The sequence below is a fragment of the Dipodomys spectabilis genome, unplaced genomic scaffold (assembly GCF_019054845.1).
Source record: "Dipodomys spectabilis isolate Male_0828 unplaced genomic scaffold, ASM1905484v1 ptg000253l, whole genome shotgun sequence".
Lineage (NCBI taxonomy): Eukaryota > Metazoa > Chordata > Mammalia > Rodentia > Heteromyidae > Dipodomys > Dipodomys spectabilis.
Window position 1 is genome coordinate 152,604 of NW_024870930.1, and position 19,505 is coordinate 172,108.

Below are 19,505 nucleotides of genomic sequence, written 5' to 3' on the forward strand. Positions count from 1 at the left end.
CAAAGTTGCCAGCGCAACCATGTTTATTGCAGCATTATTCACCATAGCTCTGATATGGAACCAACCTTGATGCTCCTCAGTACATGAGTGGATCAAGAAAATGTGACACACACACACACACAAACACACACACACACACACACACACACACACAAAATGGAATTCTATGCCTCCATTAGAAAGAATGAATTTGCCCAATTTTTTAGGAAATGGAAAGACTTGGTAAGTATTATATTAAGTGAAGTAAGGCTAGGCCCAAAGAAACATAGGTCCCATGTTTTCCCTTGTTTGCAAGGACTAGTACATGTCTAAAACAAGCACAGAAGATCAAAGGCTATGTACATATGACCATATACGATGATGTTAAGGGAAATATACCCCAAGTCAGAGACACAAGTGGTTTTATCTTTCTTGCCTGTTGTTTTTAATATACTTATAATGCACTATGTGATTCTTTTGTAGGTTCATACCCCCATGGTATAATCCCTGTTTTCACTGTATTTGATTCTAGTGTTCTGCATCTTTTATATACATTGTTGTAATTTGGGGAGTGGAAAGGTTATAGCAGAATGCTGAAATGGGGATGCAGGTTGACCCATTGTGACAATGAGTTGTACAGGACACCATGTCGAAAATGAATTTACAATGTTGGGCAGGAGTCAAGGAGGAAGGAGTTGGAGAGGTGAGGAGGGAAGTAGTAGGGGAAAAACAAAGGAGGAAGTAACAATGCTCAATAGGAAATGCCCTCATTACCTTACTCATGTAACTGTAAACCCTCTGTATAGCATTTTTACAATAAAAATATAAAAATAAACTCTTCCTGTTGTAGATTTCCAGTGCTGCCCTGGGTATTGCATTTTTTGCCTTTTCTGGCTATGGTTAGGTCCACCTGTCCAGTGGATCAGTAGTCTTCATGGCTTCTTGGTCCTGAAGTGGTACTTGGATTATACAGTGGTTGTTGGAACCAGGACAAGGACAGGATAAAACCATTCCAGGGCATGGCTTCTTCATTTCCCATGCAACTAAGATTGCATGCAGAATTTCTCTGAATTTACTCCAGAAAACAATCACTGAACCAAAAGTCAAGGTCACCAAACACCTCCCCTCCTCCCCACATTCCCTCCTTTCTCCCTCCTTGGTAAAGTACAAAAGAATTTTGCAGGTTTTGGTAACCACACAATTGCCCACTACTTCCCCTGGTAAACTAGGCTTAAAGTCACTAAGTCATGTAAATGGATAATGCCGCCCTCATTATTCTGGACAACAACTTGAAGTTGTTTGATGCTTTAATTTGTTGTTGGTGATGGTGGTGGTAGGAGGGCCTGAACTCTGGGTCTGGGCTCTGTCCCTGATGAGCTTTTCAGCTCATGGCTAGTTGTCTACCACTTGAGCCACAAAAGCCATTTCCACTTTTTTCTTCTTATGTGGTACTGAAGAATTGAACCCAAGACCTCATAAATGCAAGACAAGCACTCTAGCACTGAGTCTCCTTCCCAGCCCTAATGCTTTAATTCTTCAAATTTTATTTTTGTCAGTCCTGGGGTTTAATTTCAGGACTTGGGTGTATCACTGAGTTCTTCAGCTCAAGGGGATCCTTCTACCACTTGAGCCACAGTGCCACTTCTTGTCCTCATAACGATGAGGAGAATATTTGAAGGTGAATATGTGATTACAGAGGTGTGCTTTCTTGAGGTATATGTTCATAGCATAGTTTATATACTGTTGAAAATGAGACAGTTAAGATAGGGTTGTTGACATTCCTTGTATCCTTAACAGTATAATATTAAAACCAGTTTTATAATATATTATTTATAGAAATTATAGACTATCCCTAATTATGCATATATTATAAATATATCATTTATATGTTATGTAATATAGTATTTTACATATATTATGCATACATAATATAATTTCTCTGCTCATCTGTCCAGGAATTAAATTAGAAATGTCTTTGAAAATTGATAGTAAAGTAGGGTCCTTACAAGTTCGATTGCAACATAGAGTTTTACCCAATAAGTAGTTATTTATTCAGAATAGGTTTAGAAATGGAATACCATAACATAATTGAACATTCAGAAATAATTATGTAGGAACATGCCAAGTATGGAATTCAAAAAATATAACATGACCCATGTCTGTAATCCCAGCTACTTAGGGGCTGAGATCTGAAGATAGCTATATGAAGCCAGTCTAAATGAAATGGCTCAGGGACAAGACCCAGGCCATAGTTCAAGTCTCACTACTGGCACAAAAATAAATTATGTGACTGAAACATACAAATATATTTATTTAAATAAAGTTGTCATTCCTTGTATCCTTCACAGTATAATACTAAAACCAGTTTTATACATATATTATTTATAATATTTATAGAATATTATTTATAGAATATCAATAATGATACATGTATTATAGATATATCATTTATATGTTATGTAATAGAATACATTGCATATAATATGCACACCTAATTTATACTGATAAAACTAATATCCATTAAATTGATATATGTTTTAGAATAGGGAATAGACTTTCTTTGGTACAACAAGAAATTAACTAGTCACAAAAATTATTTCTTTTGGATTAAATATACATAAAAACTATTCCCTGTGTATTCAAGGTACTTAATGATAAAAGCATGTGTTCATCAGAAAAAGTGGATTTGTCCTCCTTAAGGAATTACTCCAGGAATAATAAACAGTGGAAGGTGAGTGATGTTCATTCAGGTATTTCTGTAGAAATTAAACCGATCTTTATTTGGTATAAAGATCACTTATGCTTTCATTATCCACACCCTTTTCATTTAAAAATGCTTATATTCTGTAGCATTGTTATTGCTCTTATAACCATAATTAGGAAGATACTGTGGGTTCATCTGCTCCATAGCTCTTTAAAGGTAATGAATGTGACAGAGAATAGCCTCAGATATGCCTGGTAGAAACCTGGATTTGAATTATATGTCTACAACTGATCAGTCTTAGGTACTTGGGAAATTTGTTTGGCCTTCTTGCCTACTTCTGTTTTTAATAAAATACTTAATTCATTTCCTAACTTGAAGAACACACATGAGCACTAAAATTACCCTAATGCAAGTGCAGTGCTTGGAATGGTGTCTGCACATTGTGAAATAGGTCCCAAAGAAGTCAGCTTCCATCAACATGGTCACAGCATCCTTCCTGATGGCCTTAAGAAATATATACCCAATTGATATTAATATCTGTGAAAATTTGTCTTTACTACCAAAAAAGTTCTTTTCTTCATATGAACAATGAAAGTAATGTTGGGGCTGTCCTGTGGCTTTTACTCTGAAGGAGTTTTGCCTAAATTTCATTCTTACTCTTTTAGTGGTAGCAGTAGCATTCTTTAGTGCTACCCTTCATGTTTCTAGTTCTGTTTTCCATTTGGAGTACTACTGTAACTTAGTTTATAAACTTTGTTATCAGAGTAAATAAAATACAACTGCTGAAGTTTTCAACAAAGTCAATGCATTACATTTTATGTGCTTACTACTTTCCTAAAATTACTCTTTTTGGATTATATATCCCTAGCAAACTATTTTTTATGATTTTTATATGATTTATATAGATTTTCTTATGTGTTTCTTATATGATTTTTGGAGCTCCATAAATAAAACAGCTCAGAACAGGAAAAATGTAGGAAAGAATTAATGGCTAAGTGTAAAATATATGTAAAAAAACAGTTGGAAGATTCATTTTATCTTTTTGCTGTTCTCTCCCCCTTCTTTGTAGAAAGGTTCTCACTATGAAGTGCCAAGTGGTCTCCACCTTTCAAGCCTTATCTCAGTGACAGAAGTGATGGGATTAGGGACAAGTGCTCCCATGGCTGGCTTTTTGGAAGTTCACAATATAGCAATACCAATACACATAAAGAAACTTTTGTGAGTCATGTATATTCACTTCCTCAATTGTCAAAATTAAATTCATATGTCAAAACATCAAATTACTTACATTATAATATATGCAGTTCAACTGGCACCACTAGCACCTCCATAAATCAAATACAAACTAAAAGTTCTACTTCAAAATCCAACATCTAAATCAGTGTTGGAAATACAAGAAGATACAAAATAATTCTAAAGGGGTGAGATCTTTAACACTGGCAATGAGCAGTGATAACTGAATTTTTAACCAGGCTTGAAAAGTTCAGGTGTCCACTAACTATGTGATTAGAGTTGCAGAGTTGACCTTGGTATCAATATTGGAGATAAAATTCAAAGGCAGCTAAGGTTGCTGCAGTATTGTAGCTCAATACAGTGTGACCATGCCTGATAATGGTAAAGCCCAGAATAGAAGCTAAGTCAGTAAAATGTATAGGAAGGATTCTCCACTGAGAATAATTGCAGGGGGTTAACATCACTCTTGCGTTGAAAATGTATAGCCCATCATTCTACTTTAAGCTTTAGTATATTTATGATCTGAAGACCATTATAACACACCAATGTGCCATGAGTGCTGAGCAGTGTAGGCGTATATTACTCTAATATATGTAAAATACTTACAGGTATGGAATGGCCTGACCCTGATACTTCATTTTGTGTTCTTGAGTTTCATGGAGAAATGGTCATAATTAGGCAATTCACACTCATCTAATTCTGAATCAGGAAACTGAGAAGATATTAGGGTCATCACTCCAGTCACATGGTCTGTGACCTATGAAATAGATGACATTATTCCACAATGTATATGTGTTTCTGAAAATGTATGCAATACCAAATACCAAATATACAAAAGTTACAATTATCTATCTCATATTATCAGAAGTAAAGATACTTCTGAATTGTACTTTCTTTCTAGAGGATCATAGGGTGACTGCTGATGTTTGGTATCTTTCCAGGTGCTCCTATACATTTGTCAATGTTCTTTGAGGAAGTGTTTACATGGTTTGTTTTGAGGTGTTCAGAATATCAGTACTGTCACTAACCGCAGCCATGGCACATCCAAGAGGATGGGATACCTGGACAAAAAACTGAGAAATCACAGGAAGTGATAGGAAAGAAGACACCAGAGGACCCAAAGCCCCATTGCCATCTTCTGGATCCCAAAATCCTGCTTAACATGTTTTATATTCATTCTACTACTGGGGTGGGGGTGGTCAGTTGCTGCAGGTATGTCCGCAAACAAAGACATCAATATAGCTTGTGGTTACAACTATTAACATGAAGTATTGTTTGTAGACATAGTGACAATTGAATCCCTTATTGTTAGGGAGCAGAAGGGAACAATAGTCATTCCAACCATAGCACAGACATCCATCTTGTCTCTGAAGTCTTAATCTTTTAGTGTCCAACAGCTCGAACTTAAATACTCTTGAGATAATAAATCATACCCCTGTCTTCCCTTGACTGCTTGGCCTTTCCAGAGCACAGCTCTCAGCCTTTTGATTGCTGTTTGAGATGGCTTCCCAATCTATCCTTTTCCAAGTCTAACAGCTTGAGTTTAGAATGACTCACAAGGTCTGTGACAGATGTATTATTTTGAAAACTATATTTTTTTTTCTAGGGTAGGTTCAGTTTTAAATTTTTGTTTTATTTCAAAAATACTGTACAGAGTAGTTACAGTTACATAAGTAAGTTGCATTCCTTATTGAATATTGTTACCCACTCCATTGTGGTTCTCCTATCCCTTCCCACCACCTATACCTCCCTCCAACTCCAAAGTTGTAAAGTTCATTTCTGTTATATAGTATCTTGTGAATACCATTGTTGCAATGGGTCACTCTTTGTACTTTTTTCATCATTATATTTTTCCCTTTCCTCCTCCAAATCAGATAAATGTATATACAAGATGCAAGGAACCAGAATCAAGACAGAGATTGCCAGGGATAAACCAATGGTAAAAGACAAAGGAAATAAAATAATATCTAGACACTCTACCGACATCAAGGTTGACATCTGAAAAAATACGGTTTTTTCCATGTTTTGGAGTTCATTTCAATTAGCATTATTTTGTAAGGTCAAATGTACGTAGCTCTGGAGCCAGTAATCCCACTCCTGGGCATTTGTCGAAATGATCTCAAGCTAAAACCCACTATATCTTCAACTATGTTTTTGGCAGCATTACTGGAACCAATCAAGATGCCCCTCAAGAGATGAATGGATCAGGAAAACGTGGTATATATAGACAATGTAATTTTATGCTTCTATCAGAAATAATGACACAGCCTCTTTCATAATAAAATGGAAAGTCTTGCAAACCAATCATATTATGTGAAGGAAGCCAGACTCAAAGAAATATAGGTTCCATGGTTTCCCGCATTTTTATTAATTAATATATGCTTAGGATAGTCCTTAAACTCTTAATATTCCCTGTTTTCTCTCCATCTTCCTCTCTCATTCCATTTGTATGTGTGCATACACACACGCACGCACACTAATGAAACTTGATTTAGAACCTCAAACTCTTGCTTGTTTTTTTTTCACTCATGAGTGACTGAGTCTGTAGTATTCGAACCAAGGTTTAACTGTGTCTTTGAATAATTGAAAATAAATGTCTCATGGATTGCTACCCCAGCCATCTGTGAACCATGATATTTCCATCTCAGGCTCGTGACTATGTAGGAATAGGGAGGAAGCACTGGCATCCAGCTCTATTGCCAAATGTCTTTTCTTTGTTTTGTTTTTGTTTTTTGTTGGTTTTGTACATCCAAAATGTGTAAGGAAAACAAATCTTTTATAATCAGGACTACTCCCCTGAAATGTGTGTGGTTTAACGGTTTCCTTAATAATGTTATGCTTTAGCATTCACATTATGTGATTTGATTTTTTGAACTCTAGGTTGCGAACAATCAAGTCACTTATATACAATTTGAATCTTCTGGTCTTGGTTTTATAGTTTGTTAGGTGTTTCAAAACAGAATTTATAAAGGTTTAACTCTGTACTACTGAAGCAAAACTTGTATGATCATTCAATGTCCTGTAAATCGTAAATTCTTCACTGCTTGTGGCACCATATGAGCACAGGTAGTTTCCTATGACACCTCCACATAGTTTAGACCTCAATGCCACGCACTCTTCTGCCAAATATGCAAGGGTATCCTTTGTAATTCTCCTTGGGTTTTCACTGTTCTTTTCTCTATTCTCCCATGCTATGTCCCGTGAATATCTTGTTGATTTTCTCCCGTTACATTCATCATTGTATCTTGGGAACTACTGGTATGCACTACTGTACTTCTCTCCATTCTCCTTGTGTTTCAACTTGTACCCTTCTCACAGTGGAGGGCCAGAGATTGGGGATATTTTCTTCACTCTGTAGCTCAGACATCTATCTTTACTTTCTAGCAATACATTCATTGAATTCTTTCTGTAACGCCTAATGTCTTGAAAATGATTACTACATTTTCATGACTTTGGTATTTGGCAAGGGAAGAACATAGGTCAGTAACTGTAACTTAGGTAAAGGAAGAGTGCAATCATGCCTCGATAGATGTTGTTCATTGGATAAAGTTTACTTCATGGTCTGCCTGCTTGCTTCATTTTCACTGTTTATTTTTCTATATAGCCTTTTCTTCAGGAAATTATTTATCGGCCTAGTGAAGATTAATTTCTACTGTAATTAGTCATTAATTTTATTCCAACATCCTTTCATAGATCCTTCTGAGTTTCTTCAGGTTCTGTATAGTAGTACTTCACATTACTAGATATGTTTTATTATCGATGCATCCAATGATAAAGACACATTGCTTAAGTCACCATTTTGATGACCGAAAGTAACCATGCTACAACCCCACTATATGGCAATTTTCTGGTTTTAAATTCTTTTAGGTTAGAGTTGATGGTGGAAAACGAACATTCTGTTTACAATTTTATATATTCCTAATTATTTTTAGCATACTTTCCAATATTGTATAAAGTTAAAACATTACTATTTACTTCGTTTTAGGATTTCTAAAGTGGTCAGAGTAAAAGTTCTATTCATTCACAATTTAAAGACAATATTGTCTACTATGCCCAACTGAGACATTTTAAACTTTTATTTGTGGTCCTTAATGTTGGTGCTGGGGAATCAATTATAGTCCTTCATGTGTCTTAGTCTACTGTGTGCCTCTGAGCCTGATGTGACCTGTGATTTTATTTTCACTCAATTGGAATAAATTAAAATTTTACCAGGAAGGAATTATTACTTGGTTACTTTCTCCAGTATCTTCCGCATACATAAAAGTAATATAAGTGCACACTGACAGAAAATGATGTTCTTATATTGTATTTATTATTGGTAACTGTTTATTTTTTGTAGCCCTACTAAGTCTTGCCCCTTTCTTAGTCCCCCTTCCCATAAAACTTGACTGGCGCCACTGGAAACCCACTTCCAGGCAGCTTCCTCCTAGAAAGCCTAACCTTAACTAACCTACACCCTGGTAGACCTACTATAAACTTTCCAATGCCTGCCTGCAACCAGATTCCTTCCTGAAAACTCTCCTCTGCTTTAGGGAAATCCCTCTTCCAATCCACCCTTTCCTGGAATCCTTGCTCTGCACCACCAGAAATCAGTGCAGGTCCATAATTCCTTCTATGTCCCGCCTTACTGCACCAAAACCCAGCCTACATAGGGCTCCTCCCTCGAATCCCCACCTCATCCACCAGATATCCTGCCCCTAACTACTCTACTCCCTCATAGTATCATTGCTCCCATATCCTAGTACCTCCAAGCTCCTCCCTTCACTTTCATACCCCACCTCCAACCAGCCTTCTCCGTCAAGCTCCTCCTGGTTCCATCAGAAACTCTACCCATAACCAGCCTACTTCTAGGTGGACTAACCTCTCAAACATAGCGCGAACCTACCTCTTCCCACAAAGCCCATCATGCTAAACCAAAAACCTTCCACCTCCGTATAACTGCCCATGAAGCTCCTCCTTGCTTCCTCCCTGGAAAGACAGCCCTGCTCCACCACAAGCCTCTCCACCTCTCACATCTACTCTTTAATACCCTGCTTTGTTCCCCAGATAAACCTGCATCCTATTGGCTCCTCCCTCAGATCCACAACCTACTCCACCAGATACCCTGCTCATAATTATCCTGCACCATTTTAGCCCTTCCACTCCTTCTCCAAGCCCCTCCTCCAACTAGCTCTATGGCTCTAAGCCCTGTCCTGATCCAGAAATACCCCACTAGAAAACTCGCACCACAGTATCCCATCTCTCGACATCCACATTTTTCCACTGGAAACCACTGCTCAGGTTGGCCTCACTCTTGAAGCCTAGAAAACAACCACCACATTGTCCCATCTCTCGACACCCACATTGCTCTACTGGAAACCACTGCACCAGTTGGTCTCCCTCTGGAGCTCAGCAGGCTCAACTGTATATCCCTGTCCCTCCATAGTCCCTTTTGGAAGGTTGATTTGCCCTACTGGAAACCCTGTCCAAAGTCCATGCCCTGCCTTGGAAGACTGAAATCCCTACCCAACCTTACTCCTCTTTTCGAAGAGGTGACTGGCTACACCAAAAACCCCATCCTAACTAGTCTAGTGCACTGGATCCTATCACTTCTCTCACAAAGCCCTTGTCCTGAAAAAATCCTCCATACAATGCGACTACATCCTGCTCTGCCAGAAACCCCACCTCCACCCTAATACATTTCCCAAAGGCCTGCCATTATTCACCAGAAACCCAGTCTCTTACTAGCCCACATATTCCTTGTACCACCCTGCCCTCTCAAAGCCAGACCCTGAAAATACTCACCCTCATGTCTCCACATTCTTACATCAGAATTCCCACCTTCTGTTAGCTTCTTGCTTCCATTCCCTGCCCTGCTTTATGGGAAACCTCACGCTACATATCCCACAAAGGCTCACAGTGCTCTACCAGCACCCCTACTCTAAGTCACCTTCTCCTTTGTAGCCTTGTTCTTCTTTCTCAAAGCTCTGACCCAAACAGCCTCCTCCCCAGTGACCCCACCTTCTTCCACTGAAAACCCGTCCACCTGCCAGACTCTATCTTAAATCCTGCCTATTTCACAAGAGACCCCGCCCCTAACAAGTCTAGTCCTTCCTGTACCAACCCTGCTGTCTCAAAGTCCTACACAGACTGGCCTTCACCCTCAGGCCACACCATACTTCACCACAGAGGCTGTGCCAATACCGACTCCTCCCTTGACCCAGACAGGGCTTCACCAGAAACCCCACACCATCTCATCCATGAAGGTCCCATCTAGTAACTTTTATTACAAATGTGATTTTATACTGGCCATAGAATTAATACTAATCAATATGATAAGAAAGGAGTATTGTAAAAAGATAGCAACAATTAGATAGCTATTAGATGCCTTAGTCTAGTTTGGGGTTCTTTTACCAGGCAGATATACATTGTGTGAAAATGTTTAAAAGTTATTCCTCTTATTGGAAAACATTCTTTGAAATATCATTAAGGTTTCATGAGTGATAATTTTATTTCTAGAAAATTCGTGCACATTTGTGCCCATTAACTTCAAAAACATTAGTTATTTTAAATCTTCTGTTTTCTTTGAGGAAAGAGTTTTAGTGTATAAAAAGATAACTTTCAACTCATCTTTCCAATTAATAATTTTTGAGCTGCTTACCTTACTATGTACCAGAGATTTTTTGTAACAGAAATTTTCTACCAGAATCCACTTTGAATTTCCTCCTTCCACTAAAGTGCGCTTTGGAAAATGTTGAAGTGAGATTATACAGGTGAAATGCCAGAAATAAAAACATATTTGAGATCATAACAAAATTATGATGACGACCTCACCCAAAGTGCTTTTTATTTTCTAAAAAGGAACGTAAGCCTATTTAACGGCAGATTTTCTGAAGACTAGAAGACAAAAATATAAGAAATTCCCTGTTATACCATGGTTCTGAAAACAAAACAAAAACAAACAAAGACAACATAATGAGACAGATGGGAATAAGGAACTTGTACATGTGATATACAGTGTAAAAATACATTGAATCACGTAAAAATAATTTTGGTCGCATTGTCTTGTTCTTCAATATAGTTGTTTGCAAAAATTGCTCTTTGTTAAGCTGTGACTTAATATAGGTCTCAGCAGGGATCTGCCCAGGTAATTCTGTAGTTAGTCTTTTTCATCATTTCAACGTCATCAGAATGAAAATCTCCTCACACCTTAAGACACATCTGCAACAGCATTAAACATACCTTCCTATTGGTCCAACAGTTTAATCCAGACCTGTGTTTTACCAAAGCTCTGTATGTGGTATGCTATGGTTTATTCAGGCTAAAGAGCCAAAGTAACTCATATTTGAGATTAACCCCACAATCTTGTGCTAGGCTTCCCTCAGAGTAACCCCAAGAGAGAGAGAAAAAAAACACAGGTTGCCATCAACCCTGCCCACCCTTAAGAAAGCAGAGCAGTTACCCAAGTGTTCCAGGAACAGGACATACCAATAGTTCAGAAAAAGGCCAGAGCGGTTAAGGTGGACTCAAACCATTCCTGTAACTCCTTCTGTGGAAATTCCTTAAACTTGTTTGTTCAATACTATAAAAGCTGTGCAGATTTTGTGCTCTGGGACTCAGCATCACCTGTTACCAGGTGCGCGGAGGACCAAGCTTGAGCTTGCAAATAAACAACTCTTTTGCTATTCACATTGGTCGTGGTCTCTGGTAATCGTTGGGGATCCTAAGTCCATACAATATTCCTGGTGGCTCGTCTGGAATCTGCCTCATAAGACCCTCCAGACACACCACCACAGAATCCCAAAAACCCAGCTGTTAAGTCAAGGCATTGCCATTCTGTATATTTGGTTGCCTGCAGGTTCTGTATCTATAATTCTGGTTTCCTGAGGGGTCTGTACTCTGATTGGCAAGGAGTCTTGGTGGACACAATTTAAGACTGCCAATGGGGTCTGTGAAGAGACGTCCCCAGACCCTTCAGGGGAGATTGCTGTTTAATACAGACGTTTTTTTGGGAAACTCTCAGTCTGTAGACTGGCACTTTCTGGTTGTTGGCAATTTACAACGCTGCAGTGTGTCTTTGTAAGTAGTGTCTTTGTGTTGAGTGTTGTTTGTCATTTGGGGTTTATCTTAGCCTTAGGTCTTGGCCCGGGGGGACAGAGTATGGGGGAGAATCTACCAGTTGGAGAGGATGGTTGCTAAGGACTTATTTCCCTTGCCCCCAAATGACTGGGACTTCTCTTCCACCTTGGAAGGACCCTGGGTCAACAAATGTTGGTGGGATGTCACCTCATTCACTGAGACCTGATTGTTTTCTGTTCTATGTTTCCTGAGATAGGGATGTTCTGGTTGGGAATGGCAGGCTCACTCAGCAGACTCTGGATTCAGCTTGATGAGTGAGAACGGCACAGAGTTCTGGTAGGGATAAATTCAGCCTTTGGTTATTGTCTTCTCTAATTCGGTTTTAGAATTGGTACTAGTTTTAATTGTGGGTTTTTGTTTTTTGTGTTTTTGTTATTTATTTGAACATCTCTGTGGAAATAAAATTTCCAGCTTCTAACTGGGTTCAGTCACAGAGAAGGATAAGTGCCTAGCTTTGACTTTTCAGCTAGGCTCAACAATGTAAAGAGCTCTTGTCTAAAATTGGATAAAAATGGTTGAACAAGGTTACAGTCCCACCAGCAATGCAGTAAGGTTCCCTTCTGTCCAAATGCCCTCCAGCATCTGTTGTTATTAAGTTCTTGACTCTAACCATTCTAACTGGAATGAGGTTTTATCTCAATGTTGTTTTGATTTGCATTGCTTTAATGGCTAGGGAGGTTGAGCATTTTTACATGTGCCTATTGGCCATCCTTCTTTCCCCTTCAGAAAAGTTTCTCTTAAAGTCTTTAGCCCACTTATTTATTGGGAAGTTGTTTCTTTGAAGATTTGTTGTTAGGGGACTTAATTTTTTGAGTTCCAGGTATATTTTAGATATGATACCCTTGTCCTTTGCATGGTTAATGAAGATCTTCTCCCAATCCGTGGGCTTTCTTTTGATCTTGCTGGCTATGTCCTATGCCATGCAGAAGCTCTGCAATTTCATGCAATCCCATTTGTCCAACTTTTCTTTGATTTGTTGTGTTTCTGGGTCTTTATTATGAAAATGTTGGTCTGTGCCAAGGAGACCTAAGGTTTCTCCTATTACATTCTGTAATGATTTCAGAGTGTCTGCTTTGACTCCGAGGTCTTTGATCCATTTGGAGTTGATTCTGGTGCAGGGTGATATATAAGGATCTAGCTTTATTTTTCCACAAGTAGTTAACCAATTTTGCCAACCCCATTTACTGAAGAGGCTGTCTTTCTTCCATTCTATTTTTTTTTAGCTCCCTTATCGAAGATTAGATGGCTACAGGTCTGTAGGTTCATTTCTGGGTTTTCAATTCTTTTTTTTAATATCAAAATACATTTTATTCTGGACCTCTTTCAGATCTGATTCAAATTACAGTTGTCAAAGCAATACAATGCAAAGGGAAACTGCAACAACAACAATAATAAATGTACCTAGAAAGGATAAAAGAGTCATTGGGGACTAATCATTGTGATGTGGAACCAAATACATTGTAAGTGTAATTAACATGCTCCAGGACAGCATAGAACATCTTCATCAGTCTTTCTTACACAATAATCATGAAAACTGAACAATAAGTTCTTTAACATGTACAAAACACTGACATTGGCTGGATTACACTTTTACAACAGTTTTAAAGTTAACCGGATAACTAAAAAATGATGCAGACATCTTAATCAGGTGCTACAGGTAGGCTCACAGAATTAGACCCAAAGGATTTGGAAAAAATCTAAATGAAAACATTATAGCTACAATGTCAAAGTTAGGAAAGAAGAAAATTACTTCTGTATTCAAGGATTACAGAGCTACAAAATGCAGTCTGTTTGTTTTTGTCTGTAATGAGATGGATAACTACATCAGACTGGATACAACATGCAGAACATTTTCTTGAACTTATCCAGAAAGTCCAAAGGAAACATCATGAAGCAGCTCACTAGAAAAGAAAAATATGCCCTAGTTTAGTTATTCACCCTGCTTCAACACTGTCAACGTAAAGGCAGAAATAAAGGATGTTATCAATGCCTCAGAACTACTGATATAAGATATCAAATTTATACATCAGTGTATTAAAAAAGTGAATACCTCCTCTTTTTCTCTCTCTTCTACACTGAAATAGAATCATGTTAAAAATTTATATTAAACATGACACTCAGAACTACTACTGGGAAGAGTAATTCATAAGCTCCCTACCCTCCAGACACCCCTGCTGATTCAGAGAAGGGAAGGGAAGGGAACCAAAAACAAACAACACAACAAAAACAACAACAAAAAAACCCAGGGTATCTGTAGGTTTGCTGCTATTCCCCAAAATGTTAGTGTTTGCTGCCGTGCCACAATGTTGGTCCAGTGAAACATGATTTCTGCAAAACTGTCAATAGTAATTCACCATTTGCAAGTACCGTCCTTCGTTTGTGAGCTGGAACACAGGTTCTGTAGAAACATACAATGTGCTTAAGAAAATGAAAGTGGTCTTAAAAGAGTAAATAGCACTGCATGAGATTTGTTTTTCTAAGCATCTAGTAAAACTTGACATTTTCGCTCTCTCGAAGTATGGTCATTTATGATTCCTTCAATTGGCAAAAATGCACAGCCATCTTTAGGCCAATAATCATTAATAGTTTACATTACTCTTAACAAAATCATTCTACATAAACAGATATCTCCTTTAAAATAGTACTCTCTCATTAAATCTAATTTTACAGAATGAAGTTTAAGGAAAAAAGGTGTGTTTTATAAGTTAAGTGAAAAAGCACAAAACTTTGGCCTTTCTCTTGACATTTTTAGGTGAAAAAACAAAAAACCTTCATATAATTCAATCTAATGGTTACTTTTTGCACCATAATTTGTTTTTTACACCACAAAAGGAAGCACTTTCAGTATCTGTAAAAAGTGTTTAATCCTAAAACTTACTTTATTTACCTAGAGAATTATTATTTAAAACAGAATTTGATACATGCTAAGACCTATTAGGAAATTACCAGTTTCCACTTCTAAAACTCATTTTAAAATCAATTATATTACCTGATCAATTACAGGAAAGGGGATTAGAGGAAAGATGAGTACTTAAGAGACTTCCTACATGGAGAAGAAAGAAATTTTTCCTTTATGACATTTAAGAGTGGCAGCTGCTCCTTATTTTATTTAATTCTCTGAGAATTCAGTAAGTTTTCCTTCCTATTTTCCTTACGATTAAATTTCATAATGGTAGCATAAAAAATAATGATTTGCAGTGAATACTATAGAAAAATTACTGCATTCAGCTTATCTTCAGGAATAAATTGTTCTCATGAGAAAATCGGAGGTAAAATGAGTAAGAAACTTCAAATATAGAACTTTTACAGGCTGTGAAACTTGGTCTCTTGCAATCATGTTATTGCTCAATTAGAGACAATCTTATTCATGTCTATTGGAGCAGCATGGTGGCACACAGCAGGCATTGGTGATGTTGAGAACAGCAGCAAAACCCAACACATGGATGCTCATGAAGAACCAGCTTGTGAGATGGACACCTTTCAGAGAAGGTTATACTTGAAAGACTCTAGACTTCAGGATAATAAAGCTCTGAATTTATACTCTTTAAGTGTATGTCCTATCTTCGCTATTATGATTTAAGTAAAATAGCAGAAGAATAAAAAAAAACAGAAAAGATGACAATATCATAAAAATATAGCTGTCTATTTTGGCAGCTATATTGCAGAATTTCTTGACTATCTTTTAAATCAGCTGGGAAAAAAGTCATTAACTGTATCCAAATGAATAAATTGTCCATATCAAAATACAAAAGTACTATCAATAATCACCTCTGACTTTCAGATTTAAATTCAGTGCAATTGACAATGCATCTCTAAAAGAAAATGCAGCTTAAAAATACTCAAAACATTTGTGTCTATTCCTGGGAGCACATTTAAAAATTATTGCACAGATTTTTTATTTTTATTTATTTTTTTAAACAATGAGAAGTCAAACACAGATGTGGACTTCTAGCAATAAAAGCAGGATACCAAGTGCCAGCATATTAGGTTTCCTACATAAGTCACAGAGGAGTTAAGTTCTAAATATCTAACGTGATCCAAAACCCTAAAAACAACTGGCACAAAACCATCGTGAATGACTGCCTCTCTGGATGTAAATTTTTAAAAAACATTACAGTATCATAGTATAGTGAAATTAAGTGTACGTATTCTTTTCACCAATAGAAAATGCTACCCTACCTTAGTAAACTAAGACTTGCTTCAATCAATGCTATTTTGTAAAAATAACAAAACAACAGATGCTGAAAATAAAAAATTGCATTACTTGGGTTAAATCAATTTCTAGTTCAACTTAGAACATAGGTTAAACTTTTACTAGTAAAGCCCTCAAAATAATTATTAACAGAAGTAGTGTTATAAATTTTCTAAGCTTGATTATAGGCAATTCCTTAATTAAAAAATTTTAAGATAAAAATTTGACAACTACTTTCTTTAAAATTGATAGTCCTGGATTCTTATGCAGATCATGACAAACCCTATTAAATCACACACATAGGCATGGCTCATGCTAACATTTATCTATTACTTTACTTTTAGCTGCATGAGCATAAGAGGAATTTTGATTTGATACCTATATTTTTTAAGAAAATACTTGATATAAACAGAGTGAGGGACAGGATATAGTAGTGATTTCTGGGAAAAATAGCAGCGTAAATCTATCTATCTATCTATCTATCTATCTATCTATCTATCTATCTATCTGACTATCTATCTATCTATGTAGTCACGAGTACCACAAATGCAGAGTCAAAGCAGCAGTGAGGTTAGTGCAATCACTTTTTTTTCTTTTTAAAATTCTGAATCACTGCTATTTACAAACACCTTGAAGCAAGTCTTTTGTCTTAAAGATTGTTTGTAAACTAAGGTAGCAAATATTTTGCCATGTAATGGCAGTTGTTATATGCCATTATCTTGTTTTGTATAAAAGAATATAACATGAGAGATTTTTAATACTGAAGTTTGGTTACATTACATATTTAAGCTTCTATACAGAATGATGGACACTTGGAGAAGCTATTCCTCATCCAGAAACATTTTAATCTCTTAAAAATCAAAGCAAAACAATTTTTTTTAAAAAGCCCCAAACTACTTTGCTCCTTTTTGCAATAGTGCACATTTTATCCATAATTTACTTATGGTTAAAAAGCATCAGAAGATTTTTTTTATCTTCAATATCGTACTTAAAGAAAAACAAAACATTTGTGCTCTTCTAGTATTTAATTGGCAGAAATATGTCCCCCAAAATAACCTATTGTATTTAAGCCACATCACTAAAATAAAATATAGTGAGAAAGAGAGAGAAATAGAGACAGAGAGACACAGAGAGAAATAGAAATAGAAACAGAAGCAGAGCATCCTTCTTTACGGATGTCTCTTCTAGGTTGACATGACCAAAGTCCTATGCTTTCTTTTAGCTTCCAATGCCCCTTTCCACAGTATGCACCAATTGAATATATGCTCTGGGAGCCAAAAATGTACCAAAAATCTACCTCTTCTAAAGAATGCTTTAAAGTATTTTTAAGAAAATTTTTATTGTTTAAAAGGTGAAAAAAATATAAACAAGAAACTGATTCACTCCCTTACTTCATGCATCCACAATCAAACCAAAATCAAAATTTAAAAGCAAGAACAAACTACTACTGCGAGTTTTGTTATGTCCATTTTCTCTGTACATACCATCTGCTCACTACTGAAGGGAAAAAAGAATAGAATCAGTGGTGTCTGCTGATTGATTCAAAGGGGAGAAACAAGGCTGTCATTAGTAAACAAACTCTGGTACATATATGGTCTGCTTTTATAGCGTATATTTATTTCTCTCTTCTGTTTTTCATATCCCAAACTACTAAATGCTATTTTAGTGGCACAGCAGATTAGATTCCAGCACTTGGTGAACAGAATTCACAAGCTGTGACAAAACTCTGTCATCTTCAGGGTGCAATTTTGTATATATACATTGCATGGATATACTTCTCTTAGATTTGGATATAGTGGACTGGCCATGGTTCAGGTGGGACTGTAGCAGTACATGGGTCAAGGACAGTCATTTTGGCTATGTACACATTCATAGTCGGCCCATGGCTTCCAACTAGTAGCGCTATTTCTGGGTCTAATACACAAACTGAACCATCTGATGCACTGGCTCAAAATTTGTCTCCTGCTGCGTTCCTGCAAACTTCAAAAATTCCACCTGTTTGACTCATACATATACTAGCTATTGCAATGCTTGGTAAGAAATGTACGCATTATCCTGCCCATATAATTGTAACCCCTCTGTACAGTATGTTCACAAATAAAATAAAATAAAATTAAAAAAAAGAAAGTTAAAATAAAAGAGCAAATATAAAAAAAAAATTCCACCTGTTCCCCTATAGCTGTGAACTAGAGCAACTGCTTGTGTTTCAATTGTGCACACATTTGTCAGAAGAACCACTTGCCAGATACTTGCCATCAGGACTGAAAGCAACACTGTACACAGGTTCTTGTGTTTTGTCAAAGTATGGATGCGAATCCCTCGGTCTACATCCCATAACGTAACAGTAGAATCAAAGAACGCACTTGCTAACATAAGGTTGGCATTTGGAATATTTGTCCCTGGTCCTGTTGGACTTCATTTGATAGTATAAATTTCTTTATTATGTGATTGCAAATCATGTACACAATTATCTTATTTCATGCTCCATATCTTCAAAGTTATGTCATCAGAACAGGAGGCCAGAAGATTGCCAATGGGGTCCCACTTGATAGCATTTACTTCATTTGTATGTCCCTGGAATGTTTTAATAGATCTGTGTTGTCCTAATTTGCAGACATGAATGCACAAATCTGTACTACATGAAGCAAAGGTGTTGTTGCTCTGCCAGTCAACATCCAATGCTGGTGCCGAATGAAAAGGAAACTTCTGCTTGGCTTCACAATTATTTGGGTTTTCAATTCTATTCCATTGGTCCTGAGGTCTGTTCTTGTGTCAGTACCAAGCTGCTTTGATTGCAATGGATTAAATAGTAGAGTTTGCAATTTGATATTGATATTCCTCCAGCACTGCTCTTTCTGTTGAGGATCGTTTTTGCTATTTGGGGTCTTTCATTATTCCATATGAATTTTTGGATTGCAACTTCTATTTCCTTGAGGAATTATGTTGGAATATTGATAGGTATCAGATTGAATTTGTAAATAGCCTTGGGAAGTATTGCCATTTTCACAATGTTGACCTTTCCAATCCAGGAGCATGGAAGTTTTTGCCAATTTCTAAGTTCTGTTTTGATTTCATTTTTCAAATTTTCAAAATTTTCATCACAGATGTCCTTCACTTCTTTGGTTAAGTTAATTTCTTGGTATTTTATTTTTTGTGGAGCTATTACGAATGAAGTTGCTTTCCTAATTTTAGACATACTTTTCTGATTGCTGGCATACGGAAAAGCCATTGCTTTTTGAGGGTTAATTTTATACCCTGCTACTTTGCCAACGTTTTCAA

General features: G+C 36.8%; 1 pseudogene; it reads right to left on the minus strand.

Moving 5' to 3' along the window:
• Positions 1-18,006: 18,006 nt before the first annotated feature.
• Positions 18,007-19,247, minus strand: LOC122124903 (annotated as a pseudogene).
• Between the last annotated feature and the right edge of the window lie 258 nt (positions 19,248-19,505).